This window comes from Crocodylus porosus, unplaced genomic scaffold (assembly GCF_001723895.1).
Source record: "Crocodylus porosus isolate Cpor-Errol unplaced genomic scaffold, CroPor_comp1, whole genome shotgun sequence".
NCBI classification, from domain to species: Eukaryota; Metazoa; Chordata; order Crocodylia; family Crocodylidae; genus Crocodylus; species Crocodylus porosus.
In genome coordinates, this window is record NW_017728906.1 from 89,472,497 (window position 1) to 89,483,399 (window position 10,903).

Genomic DNA, 10,903 nt, shown 5'->3' on the forward strand with positions numbered 1-10,903 from the left:
TCTGGGCTACAGAGCATCTCCTCTTGCGTAATCTTTCTCTAGCTGCATTATTTTCTGAAACAGTGGCACAGTTTGGACAGAAGGGGTAAAAGGTAAACGAGAATGAGTTGATAAAGGATAACTTTATCATTTAAAATCATTTATGTGTTTGATGTCTCAGAATATCACGCAATTCTGTCGTACAACTACTTAAAACACTGATTCTCAGCCAGGGTGTCTTTTAAGGATGCCACACAATGTTAGCACTCTTAAGTGTGCAAATAGGATTCACGTGCTAATAAACGTAGAGATTTCAGCAAGGAATCCAAGTGTCAAAACTATTTTGACCTGTTGTGGGCTTTTTGAATTTTTTGTAACAGGAGAATTGCATAGGTATTGTCCTGTAGTCAGAAAAAACAAATGTGTAGCAGAGCAGTAGAGTGCTCGCTACTAATAATAGTAATAGGGATGGCTGCCAATCAACAGGGCAGCACAGGTGAGGGTTGCTGGGGCAACTAATGTTGATCAGCTGGCTAGAAGGGGGTAGGGCCTGGCCTTTATAAGCAACCAGGCTGAGGCCAGAGCCAGTTCCTTTCTGGCAGCTGCAGGAGCTCTGCAGAAGAGCCCAGCAGAGCAGAGACAAGCGGTGCAGCCTGAGCACCTAAGGGGCCGCAGCATGGTGAGGGCAGAAAAAATCCTGGCGGAGATGCCTTTGCAAGAGGGCCAGTTTGGGCCTGGACCCTTATGTTATAGCCGGTAGGCCTATTTTGAGTTAGAGCTGGTTGGCTAGTAGTTTGCTTTGCGGTAGGGCTGTTTGTGCAAAAACGGGAGGACCGGGTGAGGCTATAGGGGTGCGAGGAGGCCTCACGGGTGCTCCCCAATAATTTGGGGGGTCCTGGTGCCCAGTAAGGGCACAGCAAGCGGTGCCAGGGCGGCATAGTGATTGGTGCTAGAGCTGGCACTACGGGTGAGCACCAGGGAGAGGCGTGACGTTGTGGGGTGTTGTGACCCTCGCCCTGTAAGGGGCCAGTATTCTGCCCAGTGGGGTATACGACCCAGAAGAAGGGTCAGGGGCCAGGCATGGCTACGGGCCACCTGAGCCCCAAGCGTGGGAAGCACGCGAGCTAGGCCTGAGAAGGTGGGTCTGGGGGCCAGGTAAGGCTAAGGCCACCTGAGCCCTAACCACGGGAAGCCCCGAGTGCGGGGAAGGAGCGCGGGCAGCGCGGTATAGGCTCTAGAGAGGGTGAGAAGCACGGGCAGCGCGGTATAGGCCCCAGAGAGGGGAGGCATATGGGAACAGGAAGCCTGGGCAAGCGTGCGGTAAGAGTCCGGGAGAGAGGCTGGCACGCGAGAATAAGCCTGGCAGGCAGGTTAAAATAAGAGGCTCCAGGGTGAGCGACTTGCACCCTACTGACACTAAGTCCTGGAGAAGGGCGAGCGTGGTAGAAGTCCTGGAGGGGGGCAGCCGCGCGAGAGTAAGCCTGGAGAGGGGTGGACGTGCGGATAGGGGCCTGACCGATAGGAGCTCGACAGAGGCCTGGAAAGGGCGAGAGAGTGGGCAGAAGCCCGGGAGGGGCAAGTATATTGGGCGCGCGTACGGAGAAACCCCAGAGAGGGAGTGCGTGTATCGAGAGACCCCAGGTAGGGGTGAGCATATGACACGAGAATGTCTGGTACAGCTGCGAGACTTGGGGCGTGCTAAGGGGGAGGTTGGAGGCACACATGGCCCTTAAGGCTGGGGTGCACCAAGTCACCCCATATGGAATGGGGAATAGTTCCAGCATAACACTGTGTACTAGGGGATCAAAGGCAGCCTCCCATATAGAACCAGATATCATCAAAGACGTGGCGGGCGAGATAAGAGGGTGCTGGATCGCCTACTTGGCACAGTAGAGGGGCGCTAGAGGGGTCACGGCTGCCCCTGCGCCCTGCCCCGTGACGAAATGAAAACTAGGTGCTGGCATTTTTCAAGGGTACCTCAAGTCTAAAAAGGTTGAGAACTGTTGAGTTAAAGGAAAGAAGTCCCAGTCTTGCTGTTGAACCTACCTATTTAAGCTGCTTATGTCAGTATGGAAACAGATAACCTGTGTTTCCTTCCTGGTAATGCAGTGAATTATCAGATGAGCTGATATACCTATTGTGATTGAATTCTTCATGAGCACGAGTGAATAATTTGAGGCAGTTTAGAAAAACTCATTGCAAATACAGATGATGGACAGCATCAGGATAAGTAAAAGTGAATGCATCTTACGTGTGTGCTTTGCTGTGGAGTTGACTAATTAGCTCTCCAGTACAGCATTATATTGTGCTGGTATTACAGTGCAGTAAATTAACTTTGCTGTTAGATACAGTCAGTTTCACCATAATTTTCATGACTAAAAATTATATCACAAAAAGCTCTCGAAAAATCTCTCTGTTTCCCCCTCTCCTTCTGCCTCCCCCTTTCTCCTTCACCTCCTCTTCCCCCTCTGTTCCTTTTTGTTCAATAATAAAGTGGTCTAGATATTGCTTTGGGTTTGTTTTAGCATTTGTAAGTGATGGAACTAATATATCTGCATTGAGTCAAGTGTCAGACATCTGTGAGGTCAAGAATGTAATTAAATATGGTACATTCCTTTTTAAAATTACAGTCCTTTCTAAAATATTGCTCTAAGTTATTTATTCAGGTATAATCAACACTGCTTATTATATAGCAGTCTAAATATGGAAAGTAGATGCATACTATTGTAAACATGAAAATTCAGTAATTGTCCTTTTGTCAAATCGTTCTGTCAGATCTGGTCGTCTTTTTTTATTGTGTTGTATTATTGCAACAGATTGCCTGTAACGGCGTGTTACTTTTATGATTTGGATGGCAAAGAAGTTATCTCAATCTCTCTCCTATATGCATCTCTTCTTGGTGAATGTAACAATTTTTACTTGCTATTGATTGCCGTTACCAAGGCTAACTAATAGTAGATTGACTTACTATGTGGCGAAAATTAAGCTTCTCTTATGAGCTTGCTTAGTTAAAGATCCTTTGCTAAATTTAGTGGTAAAATTGAAATATATATGCACCTTTGCTATTTCAGATACTTCCTGTGAACATACCTTCGCTGAGAGTTTTGTCTTCTACTGCCTGGATCCCTAACACTGTGCTCAGAGGTGAGTGATTTTTATAACTAAAGTTGATAGGGCATTTTTTGGAAGAAAGTTTTGTTTCTTTTCCTGATTTCGGTATTGCAGTGCTTTTAATTATTTTTAAGCTGCTACAATGATTGTTAGATACCAAGCTTTTTCCTCCCCTGACTTGAGCCAAATAAATTTTAGATCTCATTTTCTAAATAGACAAGATCAGATTTAAAGAATTGGATGTTGTTGTTGTTGTTGTTGTTATTATTGTTGTTGGCTTTTAACCAGTATTCCCTGTTGTTCTGAGTTAGGATTTTTTTTTTTGCAGTGCTTAGAGGGAAAATAAAATCAGCTGTTTTTAACAGTGTTCAGCATTGATTTTCTTTTTTTTAAATGTGTTTTCTAAAAAATAGGAAAACAAATGGTATTCTGTCTAAATCGGTGTTGTAATATCACATGGATGCCTTTTTTCCACAAGGTGGAAAAAATGTAGTTAATATTTTTCAAGTGTATTTTTGGGGCAGTTTAAAGAAATTAATTTGGTTGTTAGAGGGTTTGGTGTACAAAAGAATCTTGCTAATTCCTATTGTGTTAGTTCACACACCCTACCATGTATACATAGTCACTGTAGATTGCCCCCGTGGGAGAGCTATGATTTTGTAATGGTTTTCTCTTATAAAAAAAATCATAAATTCTCTGATTTTAAAAACCCCCAAATCCATGATTTAAAAGAAAACACCACTGTCTATATCTACGGATCAGCTGAACACAATGTTTTATTGATATATTTACAATTTTAAAGCACTTTGGAAGCCTAGCAGTGCCTTAATCACCTGGCCCTGCTGGTGTCCCTTGCCCCACAGCCCTGCTGGAGGGGCCCCAGCTGTCAGGGCTACAGGGTCAGGGGGACCTGGGTCTGCAGCCTTCTGCCCCTGCAGCAGTGCCTGAACTCTGGGTGCCACCTTTGGGAGGCAGCAGCTGCTGCAGCATAGAGTATGGATCCTGGATTCCCTTCTGCAATGGGCAGCACAGCCAGAGGGGAGGCTGTGGCGGGGCAGGTACAGGCTGCCTGCTGCAAGCTCGGGTGGGGGGTGGCTCCCCACCACCACATGCATTCCTGAGGGGCCAGAGGGGGGAGCAGTCCTGGGGGTGGGGTGAACATTGGAACCCATTGTGGCTTTGGGCTCTCCACCCTGATGCCTTTCCCCCTGATGCCTCTGCAGCCCAGTGGGTGGGACCCTGCACAGCTGGACAGAGCAGGGCCAGGTGGGGAAGCTCCTTGCTGCCGCAAGCTCCATGCTGCCTTGGTGATTCACCCTCTGCCTGCCCTGACAGCAGTGAGAGGCACAACCCTGCGCTGCTGCCTCCAGTGCTGGTGGGCAGGGGGTGCTTGTCAGGGTGAAGGGCTTGCAGCGGCAAGCAGCTTTCCCCACTTGGCCGTGCTCTGCCCTGCCGTACCAGGTTCTGCCCACTGGGCTGTGAGGACTCAGGGGAGGGCAGCCGAGCAGAGAGCCCAAGCCTGCAGTGGGCAGCCTGCACCTGCCCCCACCCCATGTACAGATCGGGGGGGGGAGGTGGTACACACAGATCTGGGGGTAGGGTACACCCCTAGGAGTGCACACAGTGGCAGGGAGCTGACCCCACCTCCCAGATGAGCTGCCCAGGTCCCATCCTGGGCCCCAATCCCCACTCCTCATCCAGCTGGGCAGACGGCCCAGCCCTACCCAACTCCTGTCCTCCCTTCCTCTCCATAGGGGCCTCAATCTCCGCTTCCCCTGCCACCAAACTTACTGACAGGAGCTGCTCTCCTGGTGGCCACATGCATATACATGCACGTGGCACCCCCTACCTGACTGCCTTCTTCCTGCTCCCTGCAGCCCCTTGCAGGCTGGAACTCTTCCAGCCTGCAGAGAGCTCTTTGCAAAAGTGCAACATTTGCACGTTTCTCTGTTTAAAATGAGAAATTCACATTTTTCTTGGGTGAAGGGGGAAATCCATGTCTTTCTGTGGGGAAACAGAATTTGGAACTTGATCAGAGTTCTGTTTGGGGCTCTACTGTATGCATCTGATAACAGTAAGGAGAAACCAGTAAATCTTTTTTTAGTTTCACTTTATGTAATGAATGTTCCTTTTGAAAAAGGATGTTGTAAGACTTGATGAAAATGTATAAAATATTTGAAGTTATCAGATGGATGTTTTGTCAAGAGCCTTTCTTACTGGTGATGGCAAGTAAACTTCACTTGCTTAAAAAAATGCATTTATCTACTTAATGATGAATTAGTCTTAGTTTTTTGATGAATAACTGTTCCCACAAAGGTCTTTTCTTGTGGCACCTTTTGGGAACCTGACATGAGTACCTGAAATTGGCCTGTGTTTGCTCTTTATTCTAATCTAAAGGACTCATTTAAAACCCTGACCTCTCATGAGATCAGAATCTAGCAGTGAAATGTTTTATTGCATAAGTCTAATAATAGGTTGTCTTACCTGTTGCATTTGCTTTAGCGGTTTATATGCAGTAGGGTAAGAATACCATGATTCACTGAGCATTTTCTTTTTTTTTTCTTTGTCACTTATAACATTATTTTTCATAAAGCTTTTATCTTCTGTGTAATGAGAAGGTAGTATTAAAAGCTTTCTATATATGCAACACTGATAAAAGTGAGGGTGGCTTCTAAGTGACAAGTTACATGCTTATAATTAGCCTTGTATTTTGCTGAATGGATGCAGAGTTTATACTTACTTGATTTTTACTGGGAATCCTAAATTTGAATTAATTTTGTGGTTCATATAGTTTTATTTTTTTGTAGCTACACATGGGTTATTCCTTAGTGTTCTTTAGCTACTGAATGTAGAGACAGCATATTTTAGAACATCCAATTTCATATTTAAGATAGTTGTTCAAAATGTGGTTGCAAGTTAAGCATAACTGTGGTCAGCCTTATTTGCTGCATTAAATTTTGATAAGCCATGTTAAAAGATGCGATGGCTTTAAGCCTTTTTACATAATTTCATAGACATTGGGGTAGAAGGGACCTCATAAGATTTGACTTTATCACTTTTTATTTCAGTGAAAACATAGCAAAAACTTAAATTGTACCTGCTATATAATGCTATACTTCCTTGTCCCTTTTAGTAGAATGTTGTACAGAACTCCAGTGGGGCATTTTTAACTTAATAGGGGATCAGTGCTGAACACTCTGGCCCATATTCAACAAGGAATTTAATTAATTAAGTTTTAAGCAAGGGAGTAAACTCATTAAAATCAGTGCTTGAATGTTTTGCTGTGTCACAACCAGAGTGCCTAATGGCTTGTAGAATAGAGTCCTGTAGGAAGAAAATGATTGGTCGCAGAGCAACTACTGTATTTTCTCACAAACGTTGCACTTTGGAATAACGTACACATTGTTTTGAAAGGCAGAATAAAGAAAAAAAAATCTGTCCTTTTTAGCATGTAACTGAGATGCAGCAGCTAGGACAGGGAGCCTGCTCTCTATTTTGTTCCCTGTGGATTGCTAAATATTCTACCTGTACAAAAACCATTCTTACCATATTTTTCACCTATAATGCACACTTCAGTTTACGATGTCTGTTTTAAAAGGTGTGCGTGATTATATAAGAAGTAGGGGTGCATTGATGAAGATTTTTCTTGACTGATACCGATAGCTGATTTGTTCACCAGGCATATCAGCCAATACTGATCCAATAACTCATTTACAGGAATGCAGCTGGATAGCGTGGAGAGCCATGCCCTGCAGGTAAATCTGTGGAGGGGAAGGGCATGGGGGAGCAGATCGAGGATCCCATAATGAGGGAAGGAATGGGGCAGGGCCAAGGCAGTGAATGGGATCCCAGGGCCAGGACGAGGAGCAGGACAGCCGTGGGTGGCTTGTCCGGGAGATCAGCATCCCAGCACTTAAATCTGGAGGTGGGAACACTTGAAGTAAAGCTCATCAAATGACCTTCAGTTCAAACAGTGCCATCACTCTTTTTAAGTGCTGGGATGTTTTTAACTAGAGTGGAGCTGAGTGGGTCGAGGGTGGAGGCAGACTGCCCGTTGTGGGCTCAGGGCAAAGTCATTAGGGCAAAGAGCCTCTGCCCTTGCCCCACTCGGCTCCACTCTGGTTAAAACCATTCTGGTGCTTTAAAATGGTGGCCTCAGTGCTTCAGCTAAAGCTCATTTGATGAGCTGTAGTTCAAGCACCCCTGCTACTACTTCTAAGGTCTGGGACACTGATCCCCTGGACAAGCTGCCTGTGGCTCCGTCACTCTCCGCCCCAGCCCCCGACCCTGCCCCATTCTCTCCCTCATTGTGGAGGCCTCAATCTGCTCCCTTTCCCTCCACAGACTTACCTGCAGGGTGCTGTTTTCCACGCTGCCCAGCTGCATTCTTGCTGGTGCACGCATGCGACTGTTGGCATGCACGCGGTATCTGGGGGAATTTTGCTATGAACAAGTGCAAAGTAATGCACATTGTTGTGGGGAGGGAATAATCTCAACTATGTACTGGGTTCTGAACTAGCTGTTAATACTCAGGAAAGAGACCTGGGATTTGGCATGCATAGTTCTCTAAAAGCATCAGCTGAATGTGGGCTGTATCCTGAAAAGCCAGTAAAATGTTGGGCATCATTAAGAATGGAATTAAAAACAAAATGGAAAACATTTTCATGCCACTGTACAAATTCACAGTGCATCCACATCTTGATAGGTCCATTAATAGTGACTAAACAATACAGTTAGGGCTGCATCCTATAAATTAATCCCTAAATTAATTATAGTAAATGGCAGGGAGGGTATGGTAAGGGATAGATCACTCTAGATCTCCTTTATCCATACTGTCTTGCTCTAAAGAATCTACTGTGACCACTGTTGGGAGACTGAATACTGGACGTAGATGGGCCATGGTTTACCCACTGTGGCACTACTTAAGTTCTTATGTTCTTAAAGTACTTGTAGTAATATTCATTTATATGCAGTACATGTGTAATACTTGATAGTACTTACTTTTTGGTTAACAGTTAAAGAAAAGTGAGTATACTGGTATAGTAAGTATTATAAAACATCTTTTAAAGTAGCTGCTTCCATGTAACTCTTACATACAGCACATGCTGATTTAGGTCATTCAGTGATGTACATGTGTACAGTGGATACAAAAGGGAGATAAAGTTGGCAAAATTAACGTAGACAGGTACAAATTAAAACTGTTTGGTCTTTGAATACTTATCAAAGCGAGGTCATGTTGGGCCCTGATAAGGTATCTTCAACAATTGTGATTTTGCTGTTGTGTATGGTCCAGTTGGTAAAAGTGCAGACATTCCTGGAAACAGGTTTTTTTATATAGAGTTAAGACCTTAAAGAAAAAATAGTAAGCATTCTTGTAATCAGTGCACTTTGCTATAATATGAAGTTATGAGTATTTAAGAAGATAAGGGGTATGCACTAAAGAAGTACCAGGGCACCTCTTTTTAAAGGAAAGATTTAGATAATTACATTAGACATGAAGATTATTTCTGTGTACATCTACAGTCCTTTAACATGGTTCTCAATTTATTTAGATTTAAACATGTACATTTTGATGCATCTTTATTGAACTTCAGTTTATTGGGAGAAGTTACAGAATAGTGCGCACTCAATCCATTCGTAGTAACAGACTTTATAAACCATGGATGGACACACTGTGGCATGGTCAGCCTCTCTGTCTTGTGGGAGATCTGAGAGTGGACTGGCAGCACAGTGGTGGATAGAGTAGGAGCAGAAAGCAGAACATCAGACTTCCCAAGGGGAGGAGCATTTGGGGAGGGCACTGGGCTTAATTTGTGGCATGCCTGCCAAAAATTTGGCCCCCACTGCTTAAATTAATGTTTTAGATAATAGAAGGGTAATGCCTAATTAACACTTACAGAAGTAGCTTGGTACTGTGTTGCTTCTGTGTTTTCTTGATTGGACCACTTACCATTTTAAACTTTTTTTTCTTTTTGCAACAATTAGAATTTACTAGGTGGAAATGAGTCTTTTGAGTGGCATCAACGTATTACTTGTTCATCTGCTTGTAACATTTGTTAGTCCTCATTCAGTTAGTTTTTGCACACATTGTAGAAGCATAACATTTCCTGTCATTCCTTATCAGAACTTACTCCAGAAGTGTAGAACTTAATAGCTCTTGGAAATTGATTTAGAGCCTTTCCATTATAGATAACAATTTCAAATGCAGCTTAGATCTGTACTGACAAACAGTATCCTATGTGACTGGTAAGAAGCCTCTGTAATGCACATGATGATTTCAATTCAAGTTGTTGTCAATGTATTCTAAACTGAAAGAGGTAGAGGTATATGACCATGTTTTCCCTGGTGAGTATTTTGCAGTTTAATAGCACTGTATACCTTGTACTTTTTTCTAGTTCTGAGATGCACAGAAATGGATTGCTTGATGGGGTAAGGAATGTAGCAGAGTACTTAAGCACGTAATTAACTTTATCTATCCTTAAAAGAAAAGTCCAGGATTTTGTGAGGGAAGGGATTGTCACAGTGCTCAGCATTCTGGAGAGGCAGACTTAAATGACTTAAACAAGTTACATGGGACCCCATGGCAGATCTGGGAGTTGAACCCAGGTATCCTAACTCACTGAACGTGAAAAGGGAGAATAATCTTGAAGCTAAGGAACTACAGTTCTTTGAGTTGAATTCACAAAGTTTCTACAGACTGACAGAATCTACTATGGGTACTTTTGGGAGACAGGATGCTGGACTTTGATGGCCCATGGCCTGACCCACTATGGCACTATTTATGTTCTTGCATTCTTAAAGTACTTGTAGTAATATTGATTTATATGCAGTATGCAAGTAATATGTGATGGTTCTTACTTTTTGGTTAATACTTACTTAATATACTAGTACACACATTTTATCATAAGAAGTCTTTTGTTTTGAAGTAGGTACTTTCATATAACTTGTACAGCATATGATATACATTGATATACATGTGTGGTATACACATGTGACTTCCTGTGTGATTCTGGGCAAGTTATGTTGTCTGGGCATCAATTCTTTCATCTCTTTGTATAATTAAAATAACATTTCTCCATGCTTTTGTGCATATCTTATTCAAATTGTAATCTTCAGTATAATAGCAATCATATTGTTTAATGTAATTGGGATCTAATTTTGAATGGGGCTTCTGTGATGCAAATAAATAATGATAAATGGCTTGCTTACTTGATTAATAATGATGATCTAATGCACCAAGCTGTAATGTAGCTCCTTTTTTAAGGTGGCAATAGAGGCCACTAGTTGGAACAACCCAGCATTAAACTAATCTCTTTTTACCAGGGGTGCTTAATCCCCAACCTGCATGCCAGATATAGCCCCTGGCACCTTGTTGTCTGGTCAACAGGGCTCTCCATGGATCTGTGGGTAGCTTTGTGGACCGTGGTCCTGTATGCTAGATTCAGGGTGCCGGGCAGCACATGGGGCCAGGTGGAGGCCCTGGAGCCAAGTCCTAGTATGCGGGTCAAAAGTTGAGCACCAATGCCCTTTATAGCGTGCAGCTTCCTAGTAGGGATGTAAATATTGTTTTAAAAAAAAAAAATCCTGTTTAACTTCCTCTAATTATACTGGTTAAATGGTTAATCGATAACATGGGAGCTTCAGTGCAGCTGCTGTGGAAGCCACTTACTGGACTCTGACAGGGGCATGAAGGGGAGCCATGGAAAGCCATGGGCTGGGGTGGAGGGAACACCTGTGAACCAGCAGCTAATTGCTTAATTACTGAATCATTAGGCCACCTGCTTTTTTTCTCTTTAACCTCATAGACTATAAG

General features: G+C 43.6%; 1 protein-coding gene across 2 annotated transcripts in view; it reads left to right on the top strand.

The window, feature by feature from the left end:
- The window catches only part of NCK2 (NCK adaptor protein 2), a 126,858-nt gene that overhangs the window by 42,311 nt on the left and 73,644 nt on the right, over positions 1-10,903 (top strand). The window contains exon 2 of one of the 2 annotated variants that reach the window (XM_019529582.1): positions 3,051-3,123. The exons of the other annotated variant lie outside the window; for it this stretch is intronic. The gene's annotated coding sequence lies outside the window, so the exon portion shown is untranslated. The remainder of the gene's footprint in view (positions 1-3,050; positions 3,124-10,903) is intronic. 2 annotated transcript variants of the gene reach the window in all.